Source organism: Leptidea sinapis, chromosome 10 (assembly GCF_905404315.1).
Source record: "Leptidea sinapis chromosome 10, ilLepSina1.1, whole genome shotgun sequence".
NCBI lineage: Eukaryota > Metazoa > Arthropoda > Insecta > Lepidoptera > Pieridae > Leptidea > Leptidea sinapis.
The window spans coordinates 6755454-6764035 of record NC_066274.1 but is presented as its reverse complement, the minus strand read 5'-3'; positions in this window follow the sequence as shown (position 1 = coordinate 6764035).

The following is an 8582-nucleotide window of genomic DNA, read 5'->3' as shown; positions in this document are numbered from 1 at the left end:
TCTGCCGCGTTAGTTCCGCGTCGGATCTCGTATTCAGAAATCACTCGAAGTATCCATCTTACTTGTCTAAGCTTAATAAAAAAAAAACAACTGAAAGTCGATAATCGAATTTTGCACATTTTTAAACGAAGAGGTAACATGTGAAGGTACCATGTGAAACAGTTTCACTCAAATAGCGCCATGTAGAAAATACATAACAGATACCTTATGCCTTCCCGTTATTTGTCATATCATAATTTATAAAATCTGTGTCTAGTTTTAAATCTGATTGATACGTCTTAAAAAGTGTATATCATTTAAAACGAGAACTAACATCGCATTAATATTATATGATAATTAATATCTTATCTTCTAATTATTACAATTTTGTATATAACAAAATTCAATATTGGAACCCACAATACAAATATAACTACTAAATAGTAATCACCTTATTACTTTTTTGTGAAAAAGAGTACTAATTCAAAAATTAGAATTTGTCAAATACTACAGAATGCGGGCGTTAAACTATATTATTTATAAAACGAACCAACACATCATATGGTGTGATATTAATTTCAGCTTCGATGCAAAATTAAACTCGGAAGCGTAAAATTTCCTGGTGGCCTGTGTGACGTCACTTGAATAGTGACGTAGTGACGTGACATCAGTTTCATATTTACGTAACACGCTGGGATGAAGGAGCCACCGAACAAATGTGAATCATACAAAGTAAGGCTTTATTGCTCATCTACCATAGCTAATGAAAATGAAGCCTAAATGTTGTTCCAAACTCTTCTTAATCACGCAAAATGTGAATTAAATCTATTCCTTAAATTTAGCGTTTTTTGCCCGGATATACATACAGATAAAAAGACATACAGATAAAAATTCTACAAACTACTTTTTTGGCTTCGGTATTACATTTTACATTTTCGGTTTTAGAACATACAGCAAGTATTATTTAGAACAATATACAAGTACAGATTTTACTTTGTTTTCTTCATATTATTAAAATAAGATTATTTCAATGGCATTCCTATCTCACATTGTAGCAGAATAATTGTAGTAAATAAGAACAAAGCGATAGACAGCTTGATGCATATCAAATGAGAGCGTATTGTTTGATATGTTGGTACTTATACTAGCCTGGTATGTGATAGGTTTCTTTTGTACAGTATCATGTATGTGTATTGCAACCATATTTTAATGTGTAACTGTGTGACTTTTCTACGGATTAATTTTATTTTATTAATTACTTATCTCCTTCATTTGCTCTCAATTTGTGTAAGGACTTGCACCACAATATCTGAATAAGTACAATAAAATAATTATTATGACACTCGTATATATTTGTGACTTACTTACATTATTCACAGCAATATCGTATCAGTAAAGCTTCATTCAAATATCTTATAAGGCGGCGTTATTCTTTTAGAAATCTCATTTTATCTGACGGCACAGCATGTAATTAGTACTCTGTGACCAGGGCGGTGGTTGCACGCGCAGAGAGTGGGGGTAGTTTGAACGATGTCTGACAACAAATTGGCTCGAGATTGATTCAATGGAAAAGATTACCAACCTACAACCCGCCTCTTATTCAATTTTTTTCCAATAAACTTCCTTCAGCTTTATTTTACCTGTTATATTGTAAATGTAGTGTTTTGTTATAATATGCATAATTGAATTACTGTAATGCTGGGGTTGCTGCTTCGACTGCCGTAGACATCAAATTTCAAAGACAATCTCAGTGAGTCTTACATATTTGTGCCGTTTGCTGTTGAGACACTTGGCCCGTGGGGTCCAGAAGCGCAGATTATGTACAAATTTCTATCTTCTCGACTCAATAGTGCTACTACCTACCCAAGCGCTGGCAGCTATTTCGGTCAACGGATCAGCCTAGCTATCCAACGCGGTAATGCTGCCAGTATTCTTGGTACGCTTTTCCGTAATGATAGTTTTAATTTAATGTTATGATAGTATTGTAAATATAGTTATAAGATTTGTTTTATTGATAATAACTAAATAAAATTATTCAATTGTGCATTGAATTTTATAACACTGCACTATGGTTCAATGTGATATTTGTCGATTGGATTAATATGATGAATATTTCTTGAGTGAAATATATTTTTATTCCAACAACATGAAACAATTGATGTGTGATTTGCTCAATTCGTAGAACTTCTCTTTGTTAAAGGTGTTATTTATATTAATAATTTTGCTTGTTGTAAGTCAATTTATTTCTAAACCAACAAAAGAGTGTGATAGTAACTATTGACCATTCAACATTTTGCTCTAATGATAACATCTATTTTTTAAGCTTATTTAGCTTTGTCTCCAAGGCACCTGACACTTGGTAGGGAACTAATGACATGTTTATAGTTAAAATGTTAATTAATAGCACATTTTTATTCCTGCACGTTTAAATGTTAGTTATTCTAGTAGTAAATATAATAAATCAATTACAGTAACTTCACATTATTTTTAGTTCTTATATATAATATAATTGAAATATACAAGAAAAATTAATATAAATATTACATTTCCAATAGGTTTCTTTATGTTAATTTCTCATAATACTAATTATTAACCAAATAATAATGAAGTTTATTCAGTATCGTTGAAATAATTTTATAATTGAGTTACTGACAATAACTCTTGAACAATATACATGTTTCAAAAGAACGCCGGCTGTTATTACATATACACGAGTGTGTACAGAATGTATTGTTTTATTATAATAAGCAAACATCAACATGCAGAGATAATATCCACAAGCAGGCAGATAATTAAAAATAATAAGCAAAAATAAGGCGAGGTCCACACTAGCAAAACACTATTTTCATTTTATTTCATTTCATTTATTTATTATTAATTATAATTACATACATCGTTCTTCACGCTTTACAGTCTCAAAAACGGAAACAAAGAGGCTCCTTTAATGTATTAAATTCCTCTGGATGGCTCACTAGGAATCCCTGTGCTTAGCCAACCAGTGATTACCGTCTGCTATGTAATTTTATTTTATGTTAATAATTAATGAAATAGAACTAAAACTGACAACTAAAACAATAATGATCTGAATTTAAAGTATACCTATCTTGTAATTAGAAACTTTATAAAATTAAATAGTAATTGATAAAGCAAGATAACTATTAAATAACAATTATACAATGTATGATTCAATCAGTATTACATTTTTCGTTTTCGTCCGGGACAGTACTAACACTAATGTGTCTGTCGCCAAACAAAACATCTTGTTGGAGCGTAGCGGAGACCAATCTTTAACCTAAGATACAGACTATATACACTCGTCAATAGTGTACAGTATCCATAATGGTTACCAAAATAATTTAAGAGACATTAAGAAACCAACTTCATCCTGTTGTAATATAGTGGTAATATTTCACTCTCATCATGACGTTACACATCAACATCATCAGCCGGAAGACGTCCAATGCTGGACAAAGCCGTCCTCCAAAGATCTCCACCACGATGCGCTGATGTCCTGCGCTGCCCCCATCTTACTTATTCCGGCGACCTTGATCAGATCGTCTGTCTATCTTGTGGGGGGCCTTCCAACACTGCGACTTCACAGCGTACGTGGTCGCCGCCGGTCGTACATTCGGGGACTTTTGTACCCCAGTGCTACTTAAGTTTCGCAATCATATGGGCTATGTCGGTGTCTTTGATTATACTACGGATCTTCTCATTTCTGATTCGATCTTCGTAACACAAACGCGCCAAAAGACGAATATTTAACATGAAAAATTATAAAACAGTTATTATAAAATCACATATACTTAGTTCCTATAGTATATAATATATAGTAGGCTTTCAATGCGTCCTACCTTCAAATGATATCTAAAAATCTACTAAAATTTATAAATTCGCTCCAGTTTCGAAGCAATGTAAGGCACACAGCCCTACTTCATAAAATAGCTGAACGCTAGTTTGCCACAAAGCGCTGCCGCTTCACAGTTCAAAAATGTCTCGCTATTTACAAAGTATGTTATATTTTATTTGAGTCAGTGACATTAGCAAAGAGCAGGGGATAGGGGGAATAGGGAGAGAGGTGTCACGGCTGATTGTATTCAGAGCGTTTTCGAATTTAAATGGGAAGGTACAATATAAATTAGAGCGCCATTAGTTTTCCAAGCGGTGGTAGAGTTTGGTTAATTTGCATCAATCAAAGATTTCCAATCGGTTTTGTTAATATAAATCCCTTTTATGTTTACATCACAAACTGAGTATACTAGCGTAATGATCTCTGTGTAAGAGTGAGATAACTATCCTTACACAAAAACCTAAGTGTGAGAAAGAGACGAAGTAGATGGACCGTGAAACTGTTTTTAAACAATTTAGTGTCCATTAGTTTCCTGTCAAATTTGACCGCTTTTTATAGGTATATCATATGTTCATACACATAGTATGTGTATGTCATACACATTTGAATCAAATCAAAATCACTTTATTCATGTAGGTCACGAAAAAAACACTTATTTTTCATTACTTAATTTACTACCACTTCGTAAAGGGTTGAGTTAATGAGAAGAATCGTTTTACAAATAATTTCAGTTACAATATATGTAAGGTGAGGCAACAAAAAAATACTTTTACGTCAAATAGTCATTTTCTTATACAAAAAAGTAAAAAAAGCAAATGTAAATTAATACAAAACAAAAGTTATTTATATTTACATATCATACATCATATAGCATATATCACAACCACAGATTTGTACAGTTGATGTAATTGTATGTATGTATGTATGTGAATACATTAAATGTTATTCCTGCATGGGATGTAAATCTCTTGATCCTAAACTTACATTTAATGCTTGCAGGAAGTTGCTACTGCTTTTGCGATTTTTTTTTCTGAGATTCCAGTTTCTATCACAAACACTCGTGTCTTCTCCACCAGTGTTGCTGAGTCAATTCTTCTAGAAAATGTTATAGGATGTCAACAAAATTTCAATTTTAGTTTTGTTAGCCCTGGAGTAATAATTAAAACGTTTAAATCTCTAGACATGAAAAAAACTGCTGATATATGGGGCATTATCTGAAAAGTTACTTCATTTGAAACAATTTGGCTTTACTAGGGGACGTTCAGCAACGGATGCAAGTGTTGAGCTAATCAAGAATATTTTTGATGCCTGGGAGGAATCTCAGAATGATCTTTCTAATCTTATAGAGAAAAAACATAAGGTGTTTGCGGACGACACTTCACTGATTTTCAAAGTGAAAAGTAACCAAGCTATGTATGTCGAAGTGAACGATATTCTATCTGACATCGTGTAACGGTTTAGCGCTAATAACCTGTTGTTAAATAGCAAGAAAACGAAATATATAAAATTTACCGTACCAAATGTCAAAAATGTTGATGCAAGTGTTTTGTTAAACGGAGAGGTGATATCTGAGGTGGAATCTGCTAAATTTCTTGGCATTACTCTGGATTCCAAATTACAATGGGGCCCTCATATTGAAGAATTGGCGAACAGACTTAGTTCTGCAGCATACGCGGTTAAAAAGATTAGACAATTAACTGACATAGATACGGCGCGACTTGTATACTTTAGTTACTTCCATAGTATTATGTCCTATGGTATATTGCTGTGGGGCAGCGCTGCCGATATTAATACAATATTTGTGCTGCAGAAGAGGGCTATTCGCGCTATTTATAACCTAGGCCGTAAGAAATCATTGAGAGCAAAATTCAAAGAAATTAACATCTTGACTGTTGCTTCTCAATATATTCTTGATAATGTAATGTATGTTCATAGGCACATAAGTGAATTTGCCAGAAACTGTCATAACCATAATGTTAACACCAGGAACAGACATAAGCTTATAATGCCTACTAGTCGACTAAGTCGAGTTAACAAGTCTTTTGTGGGGCGATGTATATGCTTTTACAACTGGGTCCCAGAGAATGTTCAAAACAAAAGTATTACGTTATTCAAAAGAATTGTTAAAAGCGTTTGTGTGGTAAAGGTAACTATAACATAAATGACTTTCTTAATGATACCACAGATTGGGAATGGAGTGACCGCCCTCAGGCTATTAAATAATAAGTTTAATTGTACAATGTTACTTTTTTATTTTGTAAATGTTAATTTAATTGTAAAACATATTTTTGATGAAAAAAAAAGCCCTCTGAATTTGTTACGCCCATTCTTCTCAAGCCTGAGGCATTCATTTTGGAATGGGTGGTAGTTTTTTTGACTTTCAATAAGTGATTTCACATCCTATTTTGAATAAAAATATTTGAATTTTAATTTGTCTTACAGTCAATACTCAAACTGATTTCACTTTAACAGTTAAAGTCTCCAGATGGGCATTAGATAGTCTTTCTTCCACGTACAACAAAGCTGTCAAATGAGTTTCCTTGTGCGGTGTTTACGGAACGATACGCCATGGATACCTTCAAAAAAAGCGCGCACCTTCCTTAAAGGCCGGCAACGCTCCTGTGATTCCTCCGGTGTTATAGGAAAGTGTGTGTGGCGGTGATCACTTTACATCAGGTGACCCGTACGCTCGTTTGTCCTCATCTTCCATACAAAAAAAATCTCATCTTTTATATAAATATATATAATTCTTTTGTACGTGTGTTGACAGTAATTTTGATGATTTTTTTGTGTGCTCCAGTGAATTTGAGAATGGTTTCTCAATTCAGTCCATATATAATACCCCTGCCCATGTTAGCGAACTCTTCCTAACGGCTGGACTGATTTTTCAAACTTAGACGTGTTTACAGGCCAACGTCTGTCGGGTTCGCTAGTTGATATAAATTTTTGTTTAATGCATAACGTAACCAATGAATACTATGCACGTATATTTTTAGTACCTAAACAAAAATATTAACACTTGTTTTATTGTATCTACTCACTAAAATACATAAAATAAAATATCTCTAGAGTTACGGAGCACAGCGAATGCATCGATTACCACACACTGTTAAAACAATACTTTAATGTTAAGTTTCATAGTTAGGCCTAACCTCATTTTGTTATTTGATTTCAGCCTTATTGGGGCGCTGTGTTTCTTTCTTATTTCAATAGGAAACACACTTATTTTTCGAAATGTAGAAATATCTCAATTTTTGGAACAAAAACTTGAAGTACATAAAAATACAGATTTATTTTTAAAACTAATAGAAACCAAGATTGTATTACTTACATCACTTTATCGTTAAATAAATATATTTATTCACAAAAATCAATGCCTTTAACCTTAGATCATTCATACGTGATAGAGTATGACGGCTGTGAAAACTTCGAAAAAAATTGAGTTTAGAACTAACCTCTATTTTCAGCAATTCTCCCTCACTAACACAAAGTGTCATATCGCGAGTGTAAGACGTAGCTTGACACGCACACTATACTAAGAGACTCTACCTAGACGTATAAATAATCTAAGCTTTTAACTTAGATATAAGTTAAAAGCTTAGATTATTACAAACATCAATATCTACAAGTATAATAATTTATTATCTACAAACCTTAATATTATGAAGAAATACATGAAGTAATTAGCCAAGAATTTTGGCAACGTTTTGGATAGCAAGGCTGATCCGTTGCCCGAAATAGGTGAAAGAGTTTGGGTTTCTAGTAGCCCGGACATGCTAGATAGTACTTTGTAAATTCTCCACATTTCTTATTTATATATTAATTTAATATGATGGTTTTACGGATGCCATCAGAATACCAAATAGATTCTCAGTAAATGGCTCAATAAATTTTCAGTAATTTCCGCCGCTGTACCTCCCGCCCTGGTTACAACCAGGTTCAATATGAGAGGGCGCTAGCGTGTCCACTGTGTTGGGCTTTACACGAAATCAACGTCGTGCCATCAGGCCTCTTAGCATCGTCATGTGAAATTCCATTCAGCTTTAGGATAGCCGGCACGTTAACGGTAGAAAAGCCAGAATGCAAGACGTCGTTGAAGATGGCATAGCGGGAGAGACGGCAAGATAAGCCATGGTGACCAAAATTGTCTACGTTGCCACCGCAGTGGCACATTTATGGGGAAGTGTTCTAGGGATACCCAAATTATCAAAATAATCATAAAATACATTAATTGTTTTATGACAATAATTAAAACGCAAGTTTGCAATACTTATTCTTAACAGCCAGATATAATAAAGTCGATGTATACGGTGATAACTGAAAGATTGTATTTCAGTTATCACCGCCGCCGAAAATCTCTTGCAACACCAGAGGAATCACAGGAGCGTTGCCGGCCTTTAAGGAAGGTGTACGCGCTTTTTTTTAAAGTACCCATGTGGTATCGTCCCGGAAACACCGCACAAGGAAGTCCATTCCACAGCTTTGTAGTACGTGGAAGAAAGCTCCTTGAAAACCGCACTGTGGAGGACCGCCATACATCCAGATGGTGGGGATGATATCCTATTTCAATTTCAATTTATTTCAATTCCATAAATACATTCCTTAAGAGTAAGTGATTGTACAAAGTAGTACTATGGATACCCAGTTTGGGTGTCGGAATTTGGTCTGAACAGCAGACGTTAAGAAAATCATAATGGCATAGTAGCACTTTAAATTCTAATAAAAAGTTTTTATAATAATTTGATATATTCAG